This window comes from Petaurus breviceps, unplaced genomic scaffold (assembly GCF_028583685.1).
Source record: "Petaurus breviceps papuanus isolate PSGF00001 unplaced genomic scaffold, PetGlider_PUasm1.0 187, whole genome shotgun sequence".
Lineage (NCBI taxonomy): Eukaryota > Metazoa > Chordata > Mammalia > Diprotodontia > Petauridae > Petaurus > Petaurus breviceps.
Genome location: NW_027185799.1, coordinates 8,219,613 through 8,240,052, shown reverse-complemented (window position 1 = coordinate 8,240,052; position 20,440 = coordinate 8,219,613).

Sequence of the window (20,440 nt, the reverse complement as noted above, 5' to 3'; positions counted from 1 at the left end):
AGTCATTGTATCATTTAATTTATCCATTAGATATATAAGAATAATAGCAAGATAGTAATTTTACTTTTTCTATTCCACTTCTAATTTAAATCTATCAAAAAAAAAGATGAGGAAAAACAAGATAAGAGCAATGATGATGATAGTAATGGAAACAGAGAGGCTTATCATGGCAATTCATCACCACCACATGAGTTGTGTTAAGGAATCTAGGCTCATTAATCAATGTATATTATGCAAGCGAATGACAGGCACTGTGCAACACATCATTTCAGGCTGCAAAAAATTAGACTCATCTTCCTGAGTTCCAATCAGGCCTCAGACACATCCTAGCTGTTTTACTCTGGGCAAGTCACTTAACCCTGTATGCCTCAGTTTTTCATCTGTAAAATGAGCTAGAGAAGGAAATGGCAAACCACTCCAGTATCTTTTCCAAGAAAATCCCAAATGGGGTTACAGAGAGTTGGTCATGACTGAAAAACAACTGAACAACAACAAATATACTTAGCAATAAACAACCAGATGGCCAGAATTATACATCAGAAAGTCAATATCTTTCACAAATATGGAATAAATCCTCTTACCACAAATATAGACCTGAAAATAGCCTTAAGAATTCAACAAATAAACCATACTAGAATTGGACAGACAGTACTGTTGCTCACAATTGCAGAAATAACAGTGACCCATAAATATTTAAGAACAACGTTTTTTAATAGCTTTAGCTATACCAAATGTTCATCATCCCCAACTTCCTTTGAATAAAGAGGTTTATAAAGACATGGAAGTCAAAATTATGAGGGAACAGGATAAAGTACATATTGTCCCTGTCGTTCTGTCTGCTTTTGGAGTTGAACTCTCCCCACAAAAAAATGCTTTCTGTGAGCCTCCAGAAAACATACCTGTGTCCCAGAATTCTTATTCAATTATAAAAAGCAGTCATTTTATCCAAGTAATTGTCTAAAGAATATTAAACACAACAAAATAATAGCAGGAGAGGGACTTTTCCCAAGACTGTTTCTATCTGAAGCCCATCAAACAAGATGATAATAATAGTAATTGGTGCTATAAGACACCTCAGTGTTTTAAAATTCCTTTGCTTATATTATCTCATTTGACCACACATCCTCAAAGTTGCCCTATTAGGTAGACACTATAGGTATGGTTATCTCCATTTTACAGATGAAGCAACTGAGTCTCTGAGAGGTTAAGGGACTTGCCTATGATCACACAGCTAATAATAGGCTTTTCTGACTCCCTGTGCAGGACTGTATCAGAGCCCTTTACACAGAAAAGGAATAGGTAGATAGAATTAAAGCAACTGGTGAATATCCATAGATATAGTCCCAGATTAAAAAGGAATTCTAACTATCCTAAAACTGGTGTATTTAAATTGTAACTAGGGAGGGACCCAGCCAAGATGGAAAAGGTCTGGGCTCTCCCAAATTCCCCTCCTCACAGCTTGAAATAATGCTTCCAAATGAATTCTGGAGTGGCAGAATCCACAAAAAGATGGGTGAAACAATTTTCCAGCCTAAGACAACTTAGAATATTAGAAGGAAAACTCTATCTATTCAAGCTGAGAGTGGTGCACAGTTTAGCACAGGCTGCACAAGCATGGTCAAGGCCCTAGCAAACCAAGATCAGGCTAGGAGGACAACTGAATCAGCTGAGGCAGGGGCAGCTTCCAGAACAGAAGCAGAACACTGAACATTGTAACAGCAATATTCTACACTGATCAACTATGAATGACTTATCTATTCTCAGCAATATAATGACCCAAGACAATTCTGAAGGACTTATGAAAAATGCTGTGAAGAGGGAGGGGAAGGAGGGAAGAACTTGGAACTCAATTTAAAAAAAAAAAGGTAATAATTAGTTTTACATGGAATTGGAGAAAAATAAAATATCGATTATACTTTAAAAAATAAATTCTAACTTAGACTTTGGTGCCCCAGGCAAATTAAGGTTGTGCACAGTCCCAGTTCCCATATCACAAGTTCTGACCTCTCAACTCAGAAAGAGTTGAAAGGTTAGAAGGAGGTGGCAGCACAAAGGTGGAGGGCAACCTCCTTGGTGTGGAGTTCATGGAGGACATGGAGTCCTGGGAATGGGCAAGAAGAACACTTCAGAGAAGAAACATTCTTCTCCCTCCCCTCATGTTGTCACCTTTGATAAAGCCCTGACCACTTGTCCTATTTACAGCCCTGGGTACATTTGTAAGAAGCTATGGCTGCCTTTATCTCTGTCAGAATCACAGTGCACTAACATCTGCATCATAATATCTATGAGTCATCCATAACTGGTCTGTTGCCTAGAAAGAGTTGTTGGCATGTGTTTGCTTCATATTACTAAACTAGGTCAATGGGGAAACTAAGAATGGCAAGGAAACAGCATATGCATATATTCTACAGGCTCTGGGATCACTTTTCCAACCCATATTTCAACTGGCATGTTTGGTCCCCAGAATGTGTCTACTACTCCCCTCATGGTCTAACTACTGTCACTCAAGAGCCCCCATTTGATGTGTTCCTCAAATGACCAGTTACCATCTCCCAAATGTCAACTAGCCAATTTACATCAATTAGTTTTTACAAAGGAATATTTACCAAGAAAGCACATCAAAGGCCAAAGTACATGAAAGATCTCCCCAAGTTGGGAGTGTATTCTCCCATACCTCCAATACATACCTACTCAGTCCCTGGGGAGAGTGGACTCAAACTTAAAATGGTTGCTTTAAATACTCCTTCTCCCTCCAATTTGGCAAGGAATGGGGAGGGAACTTCTTCATGGCTCTGGGAGTCCTTGTCTCTCTTTAAAAGTATCCATCACATTCACTTGTAGTGGTATGGCATAATCAATGAAAAAGTTGCTGCCTTGCTTATAGGTCACAGGGTCTTGGCTGCCCAACTGCTGGGCTAGGTCAAGCAGGGCTTGGCTCCTCACTGGACACATGGATACTGGTGTTAATCATATCTAAGGGATTTATGATTACTCTTTCTACCTTTCAGATTTCACAAGGACATAACCTAACCATCTAATACTCATTTACCTGAGATGATCAGGAAAGAATAAACACAATGGTAGTCAGCCATAACAGTCATTGTTTTTCCCCAACTTGAGGGCGATAAGTCTTTCTTTCTCCTCACTTGAGAGTCTAGGGAAGCAAGGGAGTCCATAGAGGTAAACCTTTACTATGCACACTCAGTTCTGGCTCATGGGGCAATTAGAAGTCTCATGGCTTCCAGACCTGTGTTTTCTTCAGTATTTCATGCTTGCATGAGGAATGGTGTGGGGTGTGGTATATGTGTGTGTGTGTGTATTGGGGGGGGGGGGGGGTGACAAGGGTGACAAGGCACAAGAATCTTTATGTCATCACTCTCTTGCCACCTCAATAGCCATAGTGCCAGAGTTCATCAAGCAAGCTCCAGAGGTTTTAGCCCTTTCTTCCTTGAGGTCCTTCCTTGTCTCCTAATCAATCGGTGGTTGTTTTCACTCTTCGTGACATCTAGTCCCAGCTACAGCCATGTTTTATTTACTTCAATCTCTGGACATCTCTTTGCTAACCATCATGTCCTCTTCCCCACTCTCTACCTTTGAGTTCTGGAACTCTGCCAATTGCTTCTGGAAAGGGTGTGCTATTCTATTAGCCCATGGCTCCAATACCATTCCTATGATCATCCAAAGTAAAATATTCCTCCCTTGCCCTCATCCCCTGTATCCTCCATATGTTTTGTCTCCTTGACAGGTTTGGGGGAAGGGAATTAGGATTTATTAAGTGCCTATTATGTGCTAAGCACTTTACAAAAATCTCATTTGATCCTCACAACAACCCTGGGAGGTAGGTGCTATTATCCCCATTTTACAATTGAGGAAACTGAGACAGACAAATCACAAGGCTAGTAATTGTCTGAAGTCAGATTTGAACTTAAGTTTTTCCTGACTCCAAACCTAGGACCCTATCCACTGTGCCACCTAACTGCCTCTATTCAGGAGGACTTAGCTCAGTGCTTCGAACATAGCAAACAATTAATAAATACATTTTCATTCCCCTAGCAACTAGAGCATTACACGTGGTAGCTTTTAATGAAAGAGTGTTGTCTGAGTGAATGAATGAATTAATGGACATTCTGAATGACTGGATCTACACAATGGACTTGTGAGTTAAACACATTTCCCAGAAGCCTGGATCAAATGCCTACAAGCCAGTCACTTGTAGTTATTTTACAATGGGCTACTTCAGATTCCTGAATTCTGAATCCAATCCATCAGGCCTTCCAACCTCCATCACTAGGATCATAACCAGAGATTGGTAAATAGGGCAACACCCCAGGCTCATTATACACAGAGGGGCCCGCCCACAGTGTCTGCCAAACCAGAGCTTCTCCCTGTTCTTTGCCTTGTGGTTCCAGATGCCTTGATTAATCCTGAAGTGTGAGTTCAGAAAGAGAAGGAATGAAGTGAGAGGAGAGTTAGTGAATGGGGGGAACTGAGCACAGCTGATGATTGAGATTCTGTAGGGAGAATGTGGTGGGGGAGCAAAGAGTTTAGAATTTGCACGGTGCAAATTCCTATTTAATTCTTCTCTTTTACAGTTTTGTGTCCTAATACAAACATCTCTCACAGCTTGGAGCAACATTTTCTGAGTGTTCATTTAAATGAAATAAGTGAAAAGAAGAGACTGAAAGAGGCATACTATTGTTTTTTTCTACCCCTTTACTCTCAAAATGGACTCATTGTAATGAAACTATAACCATTGTTCATTTATGATTATTCTCTGGGCTCCACCCACCAAACACTAGAGGGCATCCTAGGGTAATCATGAGTGAATGAATGAAATTTTATTAAGTATTACCATGTGCCAAACATTGTGCTAAGTGCTGAAAAAGGAAGATAGTCCCTATTCTCAAGTTCACATTCTAATTGAGTATGAATTACATATAAATGACAACATATTAAAAAAAATTTAGGAGCAGCTAGGTGGCACTGTGAATAGAGCACTAGACTTGGAGTCACGAGGATCTGAGTTCAAATATAGCTGTGTGAACCTGGGCAAGTCACTTAACTCCAATTGAAGAAAAGGATGAAGGGAGGGAAGGAGAGAGAGAAAGAGAGAGAAAGGGAAGGAAGGAAGGAAGGAAGGAAGGAAGGAAGGAAGGAAGGAAGGAAGGAAGGAAGGAAGGAATTAACATACAGGGGCGATGAAAAGGCCAGGAAATCTTAAGAGTGCATGAATGGGAAAAGTGACAAGGCCTAAGGGTGCTTTTACCACTAGGTCAGATGATATGCTCAGGAGCTGTAGGGTATGAAGGCAGGGTATATATAAGCCCTGGAGGACCTTTGGAGGCAGTGGAGGATCAAGCAGATGGTCCTTCATCTTACTAGAAGGAATAAAGTTGGTGACATCCATTTCATCCAAGCAGTCTAGGTAGGTTCCCGCTGGGCTGGGGGAAGAGAAGTTAGAGGAAGATAAGAGAGAAAAGATACAAAGTGATCATAACTCTTGTTGGCCACTGCTTGGCTATCTCAGATGAGTTCACCCGGTTCTATTGGAGGTTCTGGTGCTGGAGAGGAATGTCAGTTATGTCTTACAACTCCTACATATCACAGTTGAGAAAACTGGGATCCAAAAGTAACTTGCCCAAGGTCATACAGATACTAAGTAGCAGAAGCAGAATTTGAATCCAAGGTCCTCTGACTCAAAACCCAGCACTCTTTCCATTGCCCTATTGTGGCTTTCAGAGAGCCGGCTACGCCTCTCCCCATTTGTAGGTGGCAGCGCTAGTCTTATTAGATTAGAAATGTGGTGTATATGGACTTGAACGATCCAATAAAGGTGCACTCCAAAGATGGGTTCTAAAATGTATTTGTAACTGCCCACATATGTAACATGTACATTATATGCCTCTATAATAGCCTCTTGCCTGCAATAAAGTCACATTTATTATACTTGGGAGTGAAACAAGGATTCTTCCTCTTTTATATTCCCCCTGGGATAATTTGAAGCAGGGCATAGTTCTCTGGTATGAGAGGTGGTTTAGGGGATTTTAACTGGAAGATTCCAGATATAATATGGGAAAAGAACACCTCAAGGAACCTGGGAATAGTTTCTGCTTTTGAAGCCCAGAGTCAAAGCTTCAGTTCCAAAAGGTCTCTTCTTTTTCACCCCCTATTACAGTTGCCACATAGAAAGAAATTGTCTCGACCAACTGTAGGGTTCATCTGTAAGAAGATGGTCCTGGTCTCTGAAGGGGCTTTGTTCACATAAGAAACTTCAGTATTACAGAATTGGAAAGAAACTCAGGGGTTATTTAGTCCAATCTGAACCTAGTCAGGAGTCCCAAATCTATATAATGTACATGTCCAGCAGTCTTTCAGCCTCCTTGAAGATCTCCAGGGAAAGGGAACTGATTTCTGTAAGCACAGCATACTCCCACTTTGAGACAGCTCTAATTATTAGGAAATTTTTCCTTTATTTTTTTTTGGTGGGGGGAAGGCAGGGCAATTGGGGTTAAGTGACTTGCCCAAGGTCACACGGCTAGTAAGTGTGTCGAGTGTCTGAGACCAGATTTGAATTCAAGTCCTTCTGACTCCAGGGTTGGTGCTCTATTCAGTGCGCCACCTAGCCACCCCGATTTTTCCTTTATATTGAACAAAAATATGCCTCTTTGTAACTTCCACCATTGTTCCTAACAAACCCATGTGGACAAACATATAACATATATGGTCAACATATACACCCTACACTAGTTTTGCCCTCTGGGGCTTAGTAAAATAATGCTAATCCCTCTTCCTTAAGAAAGTCCTTCAAATACTTGGAGACAGCTATCAGGTTAGAAAAGTTATGGAAAGAAGAGAAAGAAGGAAACCAAGGAGGTTGGCCCAGCTAAAATTGAAAGGAGGAGGAGAGGAGAGGCATAAAGGAGGGAGACCATAGTTATTTGGGCCTTGTGCCTTTGGAATCTCCATTGTCTCCACAGGAAAGCTCTTGAGCTTGTCTCACTGGCCCGCCTTCTTCTGTCTTCCCACTCTTATCTCTTCTCTCCAGGTTCTTGTCACCTAGCTTACATTGTGGTAAGGGACAGAGGGCTGATCTCTTCCTTTTCCTTTCCTTCACTACATGGAAACAGGACACAATTCTTCTTTTAAGCTTTTTTTTTAATGGTTTAATGTTACAAGCTTCAGTTTTTCAAAAGATATATGAGTTCATCAGTAAGAGAACCACTGTGCCACCTAGCTGCCCTAACAGGGCATATGATAGGGTATATTTACCACATAAGTTCACCTTTGTTTATACAATATCAAAGGCAGAAAGAGTTCAAAGTTGAACAGAACAGATAGCTGCACATTCAGAAAGATTATTGTCACATATGCCCCAAGAACACTGGATAAGGAGCACTAAACTTGCAGGGACCCAGGTACAATCCTGGAGACCAGATCCCAAAAAGAATCAGGTTCTTTCTCTTACTTTGTCCCTACCACAGAGTAAAACTCCAAGAAAATTTCTAAAAATAAAGTTTATGTACAGGACATATCTAGGATTTTCCCAAAAGAAAGAAATAGGGCCCTCTCCCACAAAGGTATTTGCTGAATATAATATGGGTTCCAGGAATAGGACAACTTTTGTTATATTTCTTGCATCATAGGAAAGACATAGGGGCAGCTAGGTGGCACAGTGGATAGAGTGATGGTCCTGGAGTCAGGAAGACTCATCTGTCTGAGTTTAAAATTTGGCTATGGACACTTACTAGCTGTGTGACCCTAGGCAAATCATTTAACCTTGTTTGCCCCAGTTTCTTCATCTGTAAAATGAGATAGAAAAGAAAATAGCAAACCACTCCAGCATCTTTGCCAAGAAAACAAACCTCAAATGGAGTCATAAAGAGTTGTACATGACTGAACAACAAAAAGAAACGAAATTAATTGAAAAGGAATTAATGTGTGTGTGAACACACACAAAAATGTAAAACACTCCATTAGCCTCTTACACTCATACTCCCCAAAGAAGGAAAAAACCCTTTGTGGGCCTGCTGAATAGATATTTCATATTCATTTTGAACATTTTCTATTGGATTAATTACAGCAATTACCATGGAGAGTTGGCAAGGTTCAGATTTTCTGGCCAGGCAGGCCATGGTTTTCTTTAGCTCGTCAGCTGCAGGTGACAATGACAGTTGTCCTCCTCTATGGAATATCATTGTCAGAAAACATTGCACTTTTGTGGGGCAATTTCAATTTCAATGCTGAAATTCAGAACTCAGAAACTTTTGACCCACAAGGTAACCAGTGAGGATGGAAATATCAGTTTCTCAAGATTGCTAATCACTGACCTCTGCTACAAAAAGGAAATAGATGGGCAGAAGGATCAGTCATAAACTAAAGGTTTAATAACTCCAGTCTCAGGCTCACGTAGACAAGCACATTTCCCTCTGTGCTTTCATTAAAAGTCACCATTACTACATCTAGTGAAAGGAAGGAAATCCCCCTGATTCTCTGCTGGAAGTCCAAAGAAATCTTGCTACAAGAAAGAAGGGTCCACAAAAAAGTAGCTCTTTCTTCTCACTCTTATAGATAACAAAGGGGGAGATTCCACCAATAAGAGACTGTACCCCTTCCCCCCATTGTAGGTCTCCAGTCATCTCCAACTCCCAGACACTACGGATCAATTAGAGGAGTTCACTGTGTGTGTCTGTCCAGCAAGGCACATGTCCCTCAGCAAATGGTCAGTATTCATCCATTTAGTTGGAAGGTGTTCTGTTCCAGAAAACTGATCATGGTTTCTCCTGATCACCTCTGTCAAATGAATACATTCTAATGGTGTAGCAGCAAGCACCCCAGTGTCTCCAGGGTGGCTGCCAACACAGGTTCCTAGATCTGCTTTGCTAAAGGAAAGCAACTCAAAATTGGTTAACAAGCTTACTTTAATCAGTCAAATATATATAGTTTACCTAGTTCAGGGGAAAAAGGTCAGCACCCCGAACTTCAGAGTATACAGACAGAATTATCAAGACAGAGAAAAAGATCAAGTAGATGGGTTTCCAAACTGTCCAACCATTACATCCATACCAAATCAACATCTGGGTTTTTCAAAGCTGGGGGCTCTCAACAACAGCTTCCCAGAGTCTCATCTGATCAAATCACAGAACACTTATCAAAGTGAGCTCCAAAGCAAAGCCTCAACAGGGATTATATAGCCTTCTCCTGGGTCAGAGAATGTAACCACCCTCTTGACTCACTGCCCAATCACACACCATCAAGGTGTGGGCATTCCTGAAAACCAAGCCTCCTGCCACAGTCTCCATGTGACCGCATTCAGCCTATTAGGAGGCAGAGTATATTTTCAAATCAAGGAAGATTCTCAGAGTCTCTTAAACCAATCAAAGGGCGTAAGGGCAGGGAAGATCTTTAAATTTGCATTTCCATTACAAATGGCTAGCAGGCATCTAGGGTGTTCTAGGCGGAACTAAATAAAGATTAAAGAAGAATCTAAACTTGGGGAAAGGGGAGGCTAGTTAGAGTGGCAGTGAAAAATAAGGCATGGGATGACATGGGAAAACACAAGGAGTAAGAATCAGGAATAAGAAACAAGAGGAACAGAAAAGCTTCAGTCCTTCAGAGAATCACATGTTAGCCATGCTTTGGAGGTAAAGTTCAAGAACATGGACAGTAAAATCCTATAAAACACAAAGTCCTATGGGAATGTGAATTACAATCAATGGCTATAGTTCACATGGCATATTTTGAGATTGAGAAACAACATGATACAGTGGCTAGAAAGTAGGAACCAAGACCCTCCCATGTGGACCATGGTCATTCAATGATTATACCATGTGACCTTCATAAAGTCACTTAAACTCTCAATGCCCCCAGAAAACTTTCTAAGATCATAAGTTGCAGAAGAAGAGTTATTTGCACTGTTAGAGGGAGTTCCCTACACCAAAGAAATCCTGTCTGGAATATATGTGTGTATGTATGTATGTGTATACATATATTTATGGGTATATATATGGATCAGGACTTTTCATTCAAAAGGAAGCATTTATTCTGAATCTTAATTGCAACCAGACACTCCAAGAAGAACAGGTAAGAAGGGAGTACATTCCAGGCTTCCAGCGCAAAGGCATAGAAAGGGAAGATTTGAGTATCACCTGTAATAAACAGCAAGTGAGCCATTTTGGCCATATTGGAGAACATGAAAAAGATTTGGTTTGAGTTCAACCCAGTCCAAGTGGTATTAAGTCTACAGAGCAATTTTTCAATCAGCTTTAAATGCTGGTCATGGTCCTGGTTTAAGTGATAAATGTAAGCAGAAAAAAGATCCCATAACACCCAGCTTGCACATAATTCCATAACAGGCTGCCTATTTATTCAATGAAGACCTTATTGAGGAAGTTTAATATTTTTATTTTCTGTTAATTATAAGCCAGATGCTGTAACCCAACTCTATCAGGATCTCATTCTTATAACTTGTACTCCTTAACTCACAAAGTCACTATAAAGTACCTTCTAAACCTAAATGCATTGTATAAACCCTGACTATTATTGTTGTTATTAAATAGGCAAGAGGTGAGCAGGTCTTTACATGATAATATGTTAATTGATACAAAACTGTATAAATCATTGTAGTTGGGGTCAAAAGTCACAAAATACAAAGGAAATCAGAGAATCAGATCACTACATTGCACCACATCACCCCCTGGTGGACATAGCAATTTACTTTTCACTAAGTTATCACTATTTAAAATGTTAATAACAAAAATATATTCTAAAGAAGTCAAGTATATGTTTGTACATACATTTGAGTGTGACTATGTGTATATATTATACATGTATGTGATGTATATAAATATGTATGTATGTATGTGTGTGTATATATTCTCTCTCTCTCTCTCTCTCTCTCTCTCTCTCTCTCTCTCTCTCTCATTCAGTTGTTTTTTCCTTCATGTCTGACTCCATGACACAATTCAGGGTTTTCTTGGCAAAGATACTAGAGTGGCTTGCCATTTCTTTCTCCAGATCACTTTACAGATGACAAAACTGAGGCAAACAGGGTTGAATGACTTGCCTGGGGGGTCACAGTATTTAAGGTCACATTAGAACTCAGGTCTTCCTGACTCCAGGCCCAACACTCTATCCACTGCATCACTTAGTTGCCCATATGCTCTCTTTAAATACATACACGCACACACATATATATACATATGTGTGAATGTATACATGTGTGTGCAGATTGTATGTATACATATATAGATATGTATACATATGTGTGTGTATATATATCTCAAACGCCTGGGCAAAATCTAGAAGTGAGGTAAACATAAGAGTAACCACAAGACAGACTATATGGGGAAATTTCAACTCAAATTAACCCAAATTTCAAAGTACCCACTTTCTTTCCTGTTTTTCTAGTCACCTCAACCATGGACTTCAACAAAAATCTCCCTACTAAACAGCTTTTTTCAACCCCATCCTTCAAGCAATCCTAAAAGACCTTTGCAACATTTAATTCAACAAACATTTATTAAATACATACTGTATACACAGCACCGTGTTAGATGCTGAGGAAGCTAAGCAGTTTAAATAAAATATAATCCCTCTTTCATGGAGTTTTATAGTCTAGTAGGAGAATGAGCAACAAAGATGGTAACTTCATTAAGGAGATACAAAATAATGTTGTGTGAAGTCTCACTAGGAAGGACTCAAGGAGCTTATGATTTAATGAAGGGAGAAACAAGGTACTGTGCAGTTATGGATGGATGTACATTTGAACTGGACTCTGCTATTTACTACCTGTGTAGGCATGGAAAAGTTGCTTAGGCCTCAGTTTCCTCTTCTGTAAAATGAGGTGGGATGTTTTTGGGGGCCTTTTAAGTTCACTTCCAAATCTAAATCTTACCTACCCAAATAACTATGACACAAGTGAATATAATAGCAAAGGTGTTCCCTTAGCACAATGCCTGGTACTTAAACACAGTGCCTAAAAAAATAGGCATTTATTGAATGTTTATTGATGCAGGACATCACATATATAATGGATAGCACCCTTCTCAATGGATGTGGAAAGGAATGGAGGGAGGGAGAAAATTTGGAACTCAAAAAAATTTTTAAATGAGTGGTAATAAACAAATAAATGCTTACTGATGTACTGACATATTGGTCTTACACTAAGCAAACAGCCAAAATCAGGAAGACTTTTCAAGTAGAGAATTGACATGGTTGGAGATGACAAAAGATGGGAGTAGTCAATGTTGCTGGAATTGTGGAAAGTAGGGAATACTGATACATTATTGGTGGCGTTGTAAATCAATACAACCATTATAGAATATAATTTTAAATGAAGTGGTTCAGGCATCTATACCCTTTGACTCTGAGGTGTCACTAGCCAATATATACTTCAAGAAGGTTACTGACAAAAAGAAAGTCTTTTACAAATACACCAAAATATTTGATAGTAGCACTTTTTTTATGGCAACAAAAAACTGGAAACAAGATAAATGTTTATCAATTAGTGAATTACTAAGTCAGTTATGGTATACAAATATAGTGAAATATTTTTGTGCTGTAATAAACAGAAACTATGATAAATCTAGAGAAGGATGTGAAGACTTACATCAACTGATGAAAAGTGGAATACCCTGAAATCAATTTGCAAAAGGACTACCAAAATATGAATGCTGCAAAAGTACAAAGAGCAAATCTGGTATCAAAGAAGAGATATGAAAAGACACCTCCCCCTGCTCCTTTTCAGAGATATAAGGAGGAGGGCTCTACAGGTGCAGGGAAAATGCACATAATGTCAGTTTTACTGATTTTGTTTTTCTCCTCTTTCTCTTTTTCTTAAAAAAAAAAACTATGTTATATGAGATGGCTCTTAAGGACAGGGGGAGATAAAGAGAATGTTAAAAAGGAGGGAAAGGGGAGGAGATAGAATTTGAATAGCATCAACCAGGCACTATACTAAGTACTTTTTTAAAAAAACAAATATTATTTCATTTGATCCTCACAACAACCCCATGAGGTAGATGTTATTATTATCCCCATTTTGAAGAAGTGAAGGCAAACAGGAGTTTAAGTGACTTATCCAGGGTCACACAGCTAATGTCTCAGGTCCTATTTGAACTCTGGTCTTCCTGACTACAGGCCCAGGGTGCTATCCATTGTGACACCACCTGACTCTAAAAACAAAAATATATTAACAAAACTGATTTTTTTAAAAATCTATTTGAATATCTTGTGCTTGGAATTTGCTCACCCCCTTTGTTTAATTAATGGAAAAGCTTCCTCATGATTACAAAATCAGAGTGTACAGAAGACAGTAAGAACAATGCCAGTAATCATAGAAAATAAGATGACCCAGACGTTGGTAGTTTTTTTCTATCACCAACTTTGTCCTAGAAACAAATACCAATCAAATTCCTAAAGGAGGCTGCAAAATCTGCTCCAAGGACATTGATCAAAGCGCTGATGTGCCTGTTCACTCCAAGCTACATGAGTCCTGATATGGCCTCTACCTATACAGGCACCAGAAGGGGCAGAATGCTGATCACAAACCACCAAGAGTCTTATTCCTTATAACTGAGGCCTTATAAAGCCTGGAAAACATACCACCTGAATTAATTCCTTGATCCTTTTGAAGATTAAAAAAAAATGTCATACCTATTATCCTTTCTTCATTCCAAGGACAATTTGTTAGGGTAGCAAACCAAAAATATTTCAATCGAGTGTGACTTTAAAAATAACTCCCTTCCCCTGAAGCCTTATTTTAACTATTTTAATCGAAAGAAAGCATCAAGATGGACTGGGAGCTTACATGCACAAACTACTAAAATTCCTCAGGAAACTATAAAAATAATAGAAATAGCAACAATGATCATAGGTAACATTTATAGAGTGTTTTAAGGTTTAAAAAGCAATTTACAAATATTGTCTCTTTGATTCTCACAACATCCCTTTGAGGTAGATGCTGTTATTGTCCCCATTTTACAGTTGAGGAAACTGTGCCAAAAAAAGTTAAAGTGATTTTCCCAGAATCACATAGCTGGTGTCTGAGGCCAAATTTGAACTCAGAACTTCTCGACTCCAGGCCCAGCATTCTATCCACTGCACCACAGACTTTGTTACTTTTTTTTTTTTTTTGCTTTTTGGAGGGCAATTGGAGTTAAGTAACTTGCCCAAGGTTACACAGCTAGTTTTTTTTTTTTTTTATGTGAGTGTTAAGTATCTGAGGCTGCAACCGAAGTCAGGTCCTCCTGACTCCGGGCAGGCGCTTTACTCACTGCGCCACCTAGCCGCCCCCATCTCTGTTACTTTTCAATATTCCATTGGATCCATGACCTTCTTGACCATGTCACTAGGTCAACAAGTAGATAGAATGTTTGACCTGGAGTCAGGAGGACCTGAATTTGAGTCCTGCCTCAGTTATTTGCTGTATGATAATGGGCAAGTCATTTAACCTCTCAACCTCAGTATCCTTATGTGTATAATGGGGGTAATAATAGCACCTACCTCATAGGGTTATTGTGAGGATAAGATGAGATATATTTGTAAAGCACTTTGCAAACATTAAAACACTATATAAAAGTTAGCTATTATTATTACTGATATGTGTAATCACTTAGCCAGTTCATGTCTTCTCAGCATCCTCCCACAAATTCTTCAGAGCACCATCTGTCTATTATTCCTCAATGCATGACAAGCCCACCTCCTTTTCTGATCACACATTTCCTAGGGTGCCACTTCATAATATTCACAAGCTATTATTAGCTGACTTAGACCTGTCATCCACCTTTCCATTGGTTTTTGGGTCACCTGCCATTATAATTCTTCAGAGAGTGTGATGTTCTATGTTCACAGTCATGTAACAACATTGAAACAATATCATTGGGAGAAATTACCCAGGAAATTTCTTTGAATCCCCTACATTTTCCTGAATTAACCACATTCCTTAGCACTATTCCTTGAAGTGTTACAAGAAGGTTTGGAACAGCTGCTGTAGAGTAGCGGATAGTTAATCAATTAGGGAAGAATTGAATATTTTCCTTGCTACAATTAGGGCCCAGTTGAAATTAGATAACATCAATTTGCAGTGAACCCAGTGAGCACAGTTTCATGATTTCCTCCAGTTCCATTCAGCAGTATGTGAATAGAAGCAAAGGAGACAGATGGCAGGAGTAATACAGGCTTGGAGTCTGGCTAGGAATGAATGGCAAGAGGACAAAAGGTCAAGGGATTGGAGAGTAGAGAATAGTGCAGAGATCTGGAGTGAGACAGTGGCAGGGGAAGTTTGTGGTAGATAGAAATAAGGGAGTGACAAGTTGGGGAGGGAAATAGGGTTTGTATACCACCAGTCACAGGTTCAGGCTCCATGGGATGGGGCAAGTGTTAGGGGAGTGGGAAGATATGCTTATCATTGAGCAATGAGCCCAGGCAGAGTATTAGTGGATGGAAAGAGGTCTAAGGCTTGTGATAAGACTGTTCAAGGTCCTCCCTTCAGGTTTAGTCTATTGGCATGTGTTCATTTAAGTCCCAGAAGGCCTACTTCACAACAAACAGGAACAGGCACAGTAGGAACCTAGTCAGGAGTCTGGGTCACCTTATCAACCCAGAAGAAGATCCTGGGGAGGTGGGAGAGGGAAGAGGGGAGGAGGGAGTGGGGAGGAGAGGAAGGAGGAGGGGAAGGGTGAGGGGTAGTATAGCAAAATAGAGAGAAGAAAGGGTAGCAGAGCACTAGATATGGTTGTGGGAAAGGGTCTCACAGAAATAGGAAGAGAATCTTGGGATCTTGTCTCCCAGATCTATAATCTGGCACTGGATGCCAATGCCTTCCTCTTTCAGATTACTTCCTATTAACATACCCTCTCTCTCCCTCCCTACACACACACACACACACACACACACACACATGTTTTTGCTCTTCATTTGTTTCAATCGTGTCCAACAGTTTTCTTAGCAAAGATACTACAATGGTTTGCAATTTCCTTCTCCAAATCATTTTACAGATAAAGAAACTGCAACAAACAAAGTTAGGTGACTTGCCCAGGGTCACACAGCCAGCAAGAATCTGAGGACAGCTTTGAACTGAGGAATGATGAGGTGCAGGCTCTGGGAATCCCCTTGAGCTCTCCTTGAATCTTTGAGGTACAGGCTCTAGGAACCCCCTTGAACTCTGATTAAATCATCCCATTTCATGAGGCGTTTGCATGAGGCCTTAAACCTTACATTGTGGCTGGGCCCAGACCTCTGTTACTAGCCTAGCCCTCCATTGTCCTTCTACTTCCCACCCTTGAGCCTATCAAAGTATCAATCCACCTTAGAACTGGCCTAGTCCACCATTGTCTGTAGTCTCGAGCAACTTTTCACCCTTAAACACTCATCTGACTCCTCCTGAAGACCCTCCCCAAACTCCTCCTCTAGACCACCCCTAGATTCCTCCCACAACCTTCTGTATAAGACCCAATCTCATACCATGTGGTGTGAGAGAACTATAGAATTTTCTAGCACAGACTTACTCTGTGTCCAATACAAGCCAACTTTTAATAAACTTAGCTTTTCTTTGGCTGAGAGAAGACTTGAGTTGAATTCAATCAGCAGGACCCGGGATGTCAGTATTTTGGGGTCTCCAGAGCAACCCTAACCCTCTTTATGGGTAACCTCTTCAAGGAAGATGAGTCTTCAGGCCCAGCATTCTATCCACTGCACCACCCAGCTGCATATATGTATATTTATATATGTATATATGTGTATATGTAACAGCATTATATAACTATGTATAAAACAGTACATGTATATACTTATGTCAGGAGGCTGACATAAGTATCCCATATGTAGCTAATTATTTAAAAGTCTCCCCCATTAGAATGTAAATTCTTTGAAGGTAGGAACTGCTTTTGTCTTCATTGTATTTAGAACATAGTACACAATAAGCATTTAACCCTGAATAACTGAGACTGTGAAGACTTGATCAAACTTTCCTGAAAAGGTTTCCAACTTAGACTGCTAAAAACCTTGTGGCAAGGAAAATCTAGACTTATCTCACACACACACACACACACACACACACACACATCTTTCTCACTGCCCACTGACAAAGCTCCATCCAGGAAGACTTTCAACTGGCTTAAGCAAGTCTTGGTCTTCAGATGGAGGCTTAATGCTTGAAATACAGGCACTCAAATGCTAATAAATGATCTTTCCCTATTTGGCTCATCCTATTTCTAATGCAAAATGAGCCACAAATTTGAAAGACATGTTGCTGGAGAAATAACCCGGCTTAATCTAATGGGTAGTAAAATGTTTTGAGGTCAGAAAGCTACAAGAAAAGTCATGACTTCTCTGTTTCTGTTTTTTTTAACTTATAAAATTAACAAAATAGTTTCTCCTCATCTCAGAGGGATAAAAAGAATAATGAGAAAAGCAGCATGTTACGATAGATAGCGTAATATTTTGGAGTCATTTTACTCATTTCTAAAATGGGAATAATAATTTCTGCTCCACTTTCATCTCTAACCCAGTTATTATGAGGAGCAAATGGCATGTGCTAAAGTGCTTTTTAAGTTGAAAAGGCTACAAATTCAATTCACCAAGCATTTATCAAGCACCTACTGTTTATAGAATGATGAGGTACAGGTTCTGGGAACCCTCTTGAATTGAGCGTTCTGATTTGAACTTGATTGAATCTTCAATTCAATCTGATTGAATCTTCCCATTTGAATGAGGCCATAAACCTTTCACTGTGGCTCTGTCCAAACCTTTGTTACTAGCTTGGCCCTCCATTATCCAGCTGGGGGGGCGCCCCCACACTCCCCTTGATCCTCAACCTTTACACTCTTGAACCTAGCCCACCATTATCTGTGGTCTCCAGGTAGCCTCCAGCAACTTCACTCATTTACTGGAGTCTGACCTCATTAACTACCCTCCCCAAACTCATTATTGGAGTTTGACCTCATCTGACTCCTCCTGAAGACCCTCCCCAAACTCCTCCTCTAGACCACCCCTAGATTCCTCCCACAACCTTTCTGTATATAAGACCTATGTGGTGTGAGAGCACCATAGAATTTTCCAACACAAGCCTTACAGATACCAAGGTTCCTTAAGAGTCTACCCAATATGTCGAACTTTTAATAAATTTTGCTTTTCTTTGGCTGAGAGAAGACTTGGATTGAATTCATTCAGCAGGACCCAGCATGTTGGTATTTTGGGATCTTGAGCACTCCTAGCCTAAACTTCATCATAGAGCACTGTGTTTATTGTTGGGGGAGATACAAAATTTAAATAAAACATGTTCCCTGCCTTCAAGGAGTTCTTTGTCTATTCAGAAGGTAAGATATACACAGCTATAAAATGTCATGTTGAATGATAAATGCATTAGGGGCATGCAAAACAAAGTACAAAGTACTGGTCAATGGGTTAAATTGTGAGCTCCTGACGACATTGTCTTATTGTATGTTATGGATCCATGTTAGTGGAGGTGCAAGAAGGGATGACCATTACCATCCACCATCCCCTTTCCAGTGTTAAAGAGTCATGGACCCAGATGGGATGTGTAAGTCAGGGCCTCTATCAGAGAAACTCTCATACTTGGAAGTGAAAGTGACTCCAGAAATTACATAAACCTTTGGCACTAATGATTGGTCATCTAATATTTCTGCTTCTTTCCCCTCCTTTTAATAAAAATTTATTCTATAAAATTGTGGACTAAATGCATGGCACAAGAGCAGAATTTGGCCCAGTATACTCGAGGGTGGGGTCGGGGGTTGGGGGCAAGATAATATAAGACGATATCCCAGGTTTCCTGGAGAGAGTCTCTGGGTTTAGCAAAAGAAAAAAACTCCTCAAAGTAGAATACTTCGACTTTTCATATCATAAGAGAGTCTCTGACCAAATGATTACAAAATTAGGAAATCATTTACCACAAGAATTACTAAAAAGGTACCAAGTTCATCCAGATCCCTGAGAAAACCTGGAGATTGAAATAAATAGTTGCTTTTTGTAAAGAGAGACAACATGGTCCTGCAGTGTTTTAATTTAGATATACATTTGTCAAATGTCAAGGTCAGCAGATGGCCTGAAATAAATTTGTAGCTTATCCTCCTCACTTCAGTTCTCAGTCTGAATTCTGAAGAACTGATATTTTATTGTTCCAAAGAAAACTATCTCGATTTATGTACTTGAAATATTAGAGAGCTTAGAAAGCTCTCTGAGAACTGGTTTGATTTTATAGACAAAGCCTTGGACTCAATGTCCAAACTCCTGCATTCAATTCTCTGTTCACCATCTAATCTGCTTCTGACCTTGGAGTGTTATCTACTCCTCTCTTTTTAGTAGTTTAAAAAAAAAGAAGGTATTTTTGGAATTGTTGAGACATTGAGAAATGAGCCTTGAAGCAAAGAAAGGGTGATCAATCTGTTCAAAATACCAGAAGTTCTCCAGATAGAAACAGATGAGCAACAGCTGGGAACAGTGCATGGGGGAGGAGATTGGATCCTGAGTATGGGGGAAGGCTGACTGCCCTGGGTGTAATATCCTAAGGGTCAACAGATAACTTCCAAGATAACAAAATCTGCCACCCACTAGGAGAATCCATGGTTATTCAAGGAGAATACATATCTTTATTGAACTCCATACACATTAGTAACAGGAGCTTACAGACTCTCAAGAATCTGACTTAATGTGAAAATTAGATCTGGTCAGGTGACTTATCACAAGGCTAGACAAATGAATCAGATTAGGTTTACTTTTAGGAGACAAACAACCTCCCAGAAGCAGGAAAATATTCCTTAGGATTTGGTTGAATCCAGCCTAATAGTGGTTACTTTGTTTCTTCCTTTGATAGGTCATAGTCAACATTTCAATGCAACAAACTTTTTTTAAAGGATTTTTTTTTGGTCACTTTCAATTTTATTTATGTTTTTGTCTTTTACATTAGATACATTTACAAATTATTTCCATTTTGAGAGCAATCTCTTGAAATAAAGTAAAACAGTTAACTAAAACTAATAATATAATATCTTATATGATAGTGAAACATTTCATATCTATAATCCTCTCCCACTCATCCCTGTATATTAAAAATAAAAGAACAGAACTCTATTTTCTGGGGTAGAGAGGTGGCAAAGTGGATAGAGTTCTGGGCTTGGAGTCAGAAACTCAAACCCGACCTCAGACACTTACTGTGTGACCCTGGGGCACATTTTACCCTGTTTGCCTCAGTTTCTTCATTTGTAAAATGAGCTAGAGAAGGAAACTGCAATCTACTCTAGTATCTGTGCCCCTCCTTCCCCCCAAAAAAACCGTCAAATGGAGTCATGAAGAGTCAGCACAAATAAACAACCAAAATTTGCTTTGCCTCTCAAAATTTAAAAAAAAAAATCCTTTAATAAATATGTATTGTCAAACAAATTTCCTCAATGGCTATGTGACCCTGAGCAAGTCATTTAACCTCCCT